Source organism: Ranitomeya variabilis, chromosome 1, assembly GCF_051348905.1.
Source record: "Ranitomeya variabilis isolate aRanVar5 chromosome 1, aRanVar5.hap1, whole genome shotgun sequence".
Classification (NCBI taxonomy): Eukaryota; Metazoa; Chordata; class Amphibia; order Anura; family Dendrobatidae; genus Ranitomeya; species Ranitomeya variabilis.
The window spans coordinates 1114430005-1114438072 of NC_135232.1; positions in this window are offsets into that span (position 1 = coordinate 1114430005).

Here is an 8068-nt window from a genome sequence, read left to right on the forward strand (position 1 = left end):
TATAAGCATTACAGAACAGAAACCAACTCTAAAGAAAAACTCCTGCCCTGGAAAACGCAACGCAACCATGATATACATGACCACACATTATAACAGGGTGGAAACGTAATACTACTTCGCCTCTGGCTATAGAGGCGAGATGTGCACTGATCATTTGATTAACATTGATGTCCATTCATAAAAGGGAATGACTTCTTTAAAGGGAATCTGTCAGCAGTTTTGTTTTCTATGCAATCCGAGAATAGCATGATGTAGGGGCAGAGAGTCTGATTCCGACGACGTGTCACTTGCTGGGCTGTGTTTTGCTGTTCCAATAAAATCTGTTTTTTATCAGCAGGAGATTATCACTACAGGACTAGGTGTCTCTTGCCTCCTGGTCCAACCACGCCCCCCATCACTGATTGGAATATTTCTATCAATATAGAATGTACACAGAAATCTGCCAATCAGTAGTGTGGGAGGGGTTATACAGAGAAAGCTGCCAATCAGTACTGTGAGTGGGGTTATACAGAGAAAGCTGCCAATCAGTACAGTGAGTGGGATTATACAGAGAAAGCTGCCAATCAGTGGTGTGGGCAGGGTTATACAGAGAAATCTGCCAATCAGTGGTGTAGATGGGGCTATGCAGAGACAGCTGCCAATCAGTGGTGTGTGGGTGGTGTTATATACAGAAATCTGCCAATCAGTGGTGTGGGTGGGGTTATACAGAGAAATCTGCCAATCAGTGGTGTGGGTGGGGTTATACAGAGAAAGTTGCCAATCAGTGGTGTGTTGGTGGGGTTATACAGAGAAATCTGCCAATCAATGGTGTGGGGGCGGGGTTATACAGAAAAGCTGCCAATCAGTGCTGTGGGTGGGATTATACAGAGAAATCTGCCAATCAGTGGTGTGGGTGGAGTTATACGGAGAAAGCTGCTAATCAATATTATGGGCGGGGTTATGCAGAGAACGTGCCAATCAGTGCTGTGGGCAGGGTTATACAGAGAAAGCTGCCAAACAGTGGTTTGGGTGAGGTTATACAGAGAAATTTGCCAATCAGTAGTATAGGCGGGGTTATACAGAGAAAGCTGCCAATCAGTGCTTCAAACCCTCTCAGAGTATACGGCAGCCCCCTCCAGAGTATGCTGATACCCCCTCAGAGTATACTGCAGCCCCACATACACACAGTATAATGCAGTCCCCTTAGAGTATACTACAGCCCCCCTCAGAGTACACTGCAGCCATCCTCAGAGTATACTGCAGCTCACCTCAGAACATACTGCAGCCCCCTCAGAGTATAATGCAGCCCCCCACAAACAGTATAGTGCAGCTCCCCACACACAGTATCGTGCAGCCCCCTCCAAACACACAGTATAACGCAGCCCCCTCCACACACATTATAGTGCAGCTCCCCCAAACACATTGTATAGTGCAGCTCCCCTGTTATAACCCCAATGGCAGAGGATCTCAGAGGTTACAACAAAGTCTGCAAACACAAAATACCAGCTCATAGGGAAGTGGTAACTAGGCTGACCGTATACCTGATCCTAGAACAACAACTAGCAGCAGCCGGGGAACGTACCTACGTTGATTCTAGACGTCTTGCGCCAGCCGGAGAACTAACTAACCCTATAAGGGAAAATAAGACCTTTCTTGCCTCCAGAGAATAGACCCCAAAGTTAGATACAAGCCCCCAACAAATAATAACGGTGAGGTAAGAAGAAAAGACAAACGTAAGAATGAACTAGGTTTTAGCAAAGAGAGGCCCACTGACTAATAGCAGAATATAGGAAGATGACTTATACGGTCAGCAAAAAACCCTATCAAAATATCCACGCTGAATATTCAAGAACCCCCAAACCGACTAACGGTGTGGGGGGAGAATATCAGCCCCCCTAGAGCTTCCAGCAATATCAGGAATCACATTTTGTACAAGCTGGGCAAAAATTAGGACAATGCAAATAACCAAAAATAAAGAAGCAGGACTTAGCTTATCTTGCAAAGAACCAGGACCTGCAGACAGGAGCAAACAGAAATGAACTGATTACAACGATGCCAGGCACCAGACTGAGAATCCAGGAAGTTTAAATAGCAACACCCCTGGCCTAACGAACCAGGTGGGTACCAAGCTGGGGAAAGACAATCCCAGTGCCATACCACTAGTGACCACAAGAGGGAGCCAAGAAGTATAGTTCACAACAGTACCCCCCCTTTAAGGAGGGGTCACCGAACCCTCACCAAGACCACCAGGGCGATCAGGATGAGCAGCGTGAAAGGCACGAACCAAATCGGCCGCATGAACATCAGAGGCGACCACCCAGGAATTATCCTCCTGACCATAGCCCTTCCATTTGACCAGATACTGAAGCCTCCGTCTAGAGAGACGAGAATCCAAGATCTTCTCCACCACTTACTCCAACTCGCCCTCAACCAACACCGGAGCAGGAGGCTCAACAGAAGGAACCACAGACACAACATACCGCCACAACAAAGACCTATGGAACACGTTGTGAATGGAAAACGACACCGGAAGATCCAAACGAAAGGACACTGGATTAAGGATTTCCAAAATCTTATAAGGACCGATGAAGCGAGGCTTGAATTTAGGAGAGGAGACCTTCATAGGAACAAACCGAGAGGACAGCCATACCAAATCCCCAACACGAAGTCGGGGACCCACACCGCGGCGGCGGTTGGCAAAATGCTGAGCCTTCTTCTGTGACAACTTCAAGTTGTCCACCACATGATTCCAAATCCGCTGCAACCTATCCACCACAGAATCCACCCCAGGACAGTCAGAAGGCTCAACATGTCCCGAGGAAAAACGAGGATGAAAACCAGAGTTGCAGAAAAATGGCGAAACCAAAGTAGCGGAACTAGCCCGATTATTAAGGGCAAACTCAGCCAATGGCAAGAAGGTTACCCAATCATCCTGATCCGCAGAAACAAAACACCTCAAATAAGCCTCCAGTGTCTGATTAGTTCGCTCCGTTTGGCCATTAGTCTGAGGATGAAAGGCAGACGAAAACGACAAATCAATGCCCATCTTAGCACAAAAGGATCGCCAGAACCTGGACACAAATTGGGATCCTCTGTCAGACACGATATTCTCAGGAATGCCGTGCAAACGAACCACATTCTGAAAGAACAAAGGAACCAGATCGGAAGAGGAAGGCAACTTAGGCAAGGACACCAAATGGACCATCTTGGAAAAACGATCACACACCACCCAGATGACAGACATTCCTTGAGACACCGGAAGATCTGAAATGAAATCCATGGAAATGTGTGTCCAAGGCCTCTTCGGGACAGGCAAGGGCAAAAGCAACCCACTGGCACGAGAACAGCAAGGCTTAGCCCGAGCACAAGTCCCACAGGACTGCACAAATGACCGCACATCCCGTGACAAGGAAGGCCACCAAAAGGACCTAGCTACCAAATCTCTGGTGCCAAAAATCCCTGGATGCCCTGCCAACACCGAGGAATGAACCTCGGAAATGACTCTGCTGGTCCATTTATCAGGAACAAACAGTCTGTCAGGTGGACAAGAGTCAGGTCTACCAGCCTGAAATCTCTGCAACACACGTCGCAAATCAGGAGAAATGGCAGACAAGATTAGTCCCTCTTTAAGAATACCAGCTGGCTCTGAGACTCCAGGAGAGTCAGGCACAAAGCTCCTAGAAAGAGCATCAGCCTTCACATTCTTCGAACCAGGCAGGTACGAGACCACAAAGTCAAAATGGGAGAAAAACAATGACCAACGAGCCTGTCTAGGATTCAGGCGCTTAGCAGACTCAAGATACATCAGATTTTTGTGATCAGTCAAGACCACCACACGATGCTTAGCACCCTCGAGCCAATGACGCCACTCCTCAAATGCACACTTCATGGCCAACAACTCCCGATTCCCAACATCATAGTTCCGCTCAGCAGGCGAAAACTTCCTAGAAAAAAAAGCACATGGTCTCATTACAGAGCAACCAGAGCCTCTCTGTGACAAAACAGCCCCTGCACCGATCTCAGAAGCATCCACTTCAACCTGAAAGGGAAGTGAGACATCAGGCTGACACAAAACAGGCGCCGAAGTAAACCGGCGCTTCAGCTCTTGGAAGGCCTCCACGGCTGCAGGAGCCCAATTAGCAACATCAGAACCTTTCTTGGTCATATCCGTCAAAGGTTTAACAACGCTAGAAAAGTTAGCGATAAAACGACGGTAGAAGTTAGCAAAACCCAAGAACTTCTGAAGACTCTTAACAGACGTGGGTTGAGTCCAATCATGAATAGCTCGGACCTTGACTGGGTCCATCTCCACAGCAGAAGGGGAGAAAATAAAACCCAAAAAGGGAACCTTCTGCACTCCAAAGAGACACTTTGAGCCCTTCACAAACAAAGCATTCTCACGCAAAACCTGAAACACCATCCTGACTTGCTTTACATGAGAGTCCCAATCATCAGAAAAAACCAGAATATCATCCAGATAAACAATCATAAATTTATCCAGATACTTCCGGAAGATGTCATGCATAAAGGACTGAAACACTGAAGGAGCATTAGAGAGCCCAAAAGGCATCACCAAGTACTCAAAATGACCTTCGGGCATATTAAATGCAGTTTTCCATTCATCTCCCTGCTTAATGCGCACAAGGTTGTACGCACCACGAAGATCTATCTTGGTGAACCACCTGGCACCCTTAATCCGGGCAAACAAGTCCGACAATAGAGGCAAAGGATACTGAAATTTAACAGTGATTTTATTCAGAAGCCGATAGTCTATACAAGGTCTCAAAGATCCGTCCCTCTTGGCCACAAAAAAGAATCCCGCACCAAGAGGGGAAGAGGATGGACGAATATGCCCCTTCTCCAAAGACTCCTTGATATAAGAACGCATTGCGGCATGCTCGGGTACAGACAGATTAAATAATCTTCCCTTAGGAAATGTACTACCCGGAATCAAATCTATAGCGCAGTCACAGTCCCTATGAGGAGGAAGAACACTGGACCTGGACTCACTGAATACATCCTGATAGTCAAACAAATACTCAGGAACTTCTGAAGGAGTAGAGGCAGCAATAGACACCTGCGGGGAATCGCAATGAATTCCCTGACAGCCCCAACTAGACACAGACATAGCCCTCCAATCCAAAACTGGATTATGGGTCTGTAACCATGGCAGACCTAAAACGACCAAATCATGCATTTTATGCAGAACAAGAAAACGAATCACCTCCCGATGTTCAGGAGTCGTGCACATGGTCACTTGTGTCCAAAACTGCGGCTTATTTTCCGCCAATGGCGTAGCATCAATTCCTCTAAAAGGGATAGGATTTACTAAAGGCTCCAAAACAAAACCACAGCGCTTGGCAAACGACAAGTCCATAAGACTAAGGGCAGCACCTGAGTCCACAAACGCCATAACAGGGTAGGAAGACAATGAGCAAATTAAAGTCACAGACAAAATAAATTTAGGTTGCAAATTACCAATGGCGACAGGACTAACAACCTTTGTTAGGCGTTTAGAGCATGCTGATATAACATGTGTAGAATCACCGCAGTAAAAACACAACCCATTCTGACGTCTATGATTTTTCCGTTCGATTCTAGTCTGAATTCTATCACATTGCATTAATTCAGGTGTCTGTTCAGACAGCACCACCAGAGGATTAGCGGCTTTGCGCTCCCGCAAACGCCGGTCAATCTGAATGGCCAGCGCCATAGAATCATTCAGACTTGTAGGAATGGAGAAACCCACCATCACATTCTTAATGGCTTCAGAAAGGCCATTTCTGAAATTTGCGGCCAGAGCACACTCATTCCACTGAGTAAGCACGGACCATTTCCGAAATTTTTGGCAATACACTTCAGCTTCATCCTGGCCCTGAGAGACAGCCAGCAAAGCTTTTTCTGCCTGAATTTCAAGATTGGGCTCCTCATAAAGCAATCCGAGCGCCAGAAAAAACGCATCAATATTTGCCAATGCCGGATCTCCTGGCGCCAACGAGAAAGCCCAATCCTGAGGGTCGCCACGCAAAAAGGAGATAACAATTTTAACTTGCTGAGCTGAGTCTCCAGACGAACGAGGTCTCAAAGATAGAAACAATTTACAATTATTCCTAAAATTCCTAAATTTAAATCGATCTCCAGAGAACAGCTCAGGAACAGGTATTTTAGGTTCTGACATAGGACTACTAGTAACAAAATCCTGAATGCCCTGCACACGTGCAGCAAGCTGGTCCACACTAGTAATCAGAGTCTGGACATTCATGTCTGCAGCAAAGCTTAAAGCCACTCAGAGAAAAAGGGGAGGAAGAAAAAAAAAAAACTCAGAATTTCTTTTCTTTACTCCCACTTCTGCAATGCATTAACTATTCACTTAGGCCTGGCATACTGTTATGACCCCAATGGCAGAGGATCTCAGAGGTTACAACAAAGTCTGCAAACACAAAATACCAGCTCATAGGGAAGTGGTAACTAGGCTGACCGTATACCTGATCCTAGAACAACAACTAGCAGCAGCCGGGGAACGTACCTACATTGATTCTAGACGTCTCGCGCCAGCCGGAGAACTAACTAACCCTATAAGGGAAAATAAGACCTTTCTTGCCTCCAGAGAATAGACCCCAAAGTTAGATACAAGCCCCCAACAAATAATAACGGTGAGGTAAGAAGAAAAGACAAACGTAAGAATGAACTAGGTTTTAGCAAAGAGAGGCCCACTGACTAATAGCAGAATATAGGAAGATGACTTATACGGTCAGCAAAAAACCCTATCAAAATATCCACGCTGAATATTCAAGAACCCCCAAACCGACTAACGGTGTGGGGGGAGAATATCAGCCCCCCTAGAGCTTCCAGCAATATCAGGAATCACATTTTGTACAAGCTGGACAAAAATTAGGACAATGCAAATAACCAAAAATAAGGAAGCAGGACTTAGCTTATCTTGCAAAGAACCAGGACCTGCAGACAGGAGCAAACAGAAATGAACTGATTACAACGATGCCAGGCACCAGACTGAGAATCCAGGAAGTTTAAATAGCAACACCCCTGGCCTAACGAACCAGGTGGGTACCAAGCTGGGGAAAGACAATCCCAGTGCCATACCACTAGTGACCACAAGAGGGAGCCAAGAAGTATAGTTCACAACACTCCCCCCAAACACATAGCATAGTGCAGCTTCCCAGCAAAGCACATAGTATAGTGCAGCTCACCCCAAACACATAGTATAGTGCAGCTCCTACCAATTCACAGTTTAGTGCAGCTCCCTCCAACACACAGTATATTGCAGCTCCAGTCCAACACACAGTACAGTGTAGCTCCCTCCCAGCACACAGTACAGTGCAGCTACCCCAATACACAGTACAGTGCAGCTCCCCAACATACAGTACAGTGCAGCTCCCTCTCCCAACACATACTGCAGTGCAGCTCTTTCCCCAACCCTTAGTACAGTGCAGTTCCCTCCCCAACACATAGTACAGTGCAAATCCCCCCCAAATACATAGTATAGTGCAGCTCCCCCAACACACAGTATAGTGCAGCTCCACTCCAACACACAGTACAGTGCAGCTCCCCCCAACACATAGTACAGTGCAACTCCCTCACCAAACACACAGTACAGTGCAGCTCCCTCCTCAACACATAGTATAGTGCAGCTCCCACCAACACACAGTTTAGTGCAGCTCCCCCCAACACACAGTATATTGCATCTCCACTCCAACCCACAGTACAGTGCAGCTCCCTCCCAATACACAGTATAATGCAGCTCTCAAAACATACAGTAAAGTGCAGCTCCCTCCCCAACACATAATACTGTGCAGCTCCCTCTCCCAACACATACTACAGTGCAGCTCTTAGTACAGTGCAAATCCCCCCAAACACATAGTATAGTGCAGCTCCCCCAACACACAATATAGTGCAGCTCCACTCCAGCACACAGTACAGTGCATCTCCCCCAACACATAGTACAGTGCAGCTCCCTCCCCAAACACACAGTACAGTGTAGCTCCCTCCCCAACACATAGTACAGTGCAGCTCCCTCCCCCAACACATAGTACAGTGCAGCTCGCTCCCCACCCAGGGGTGGATTATAACA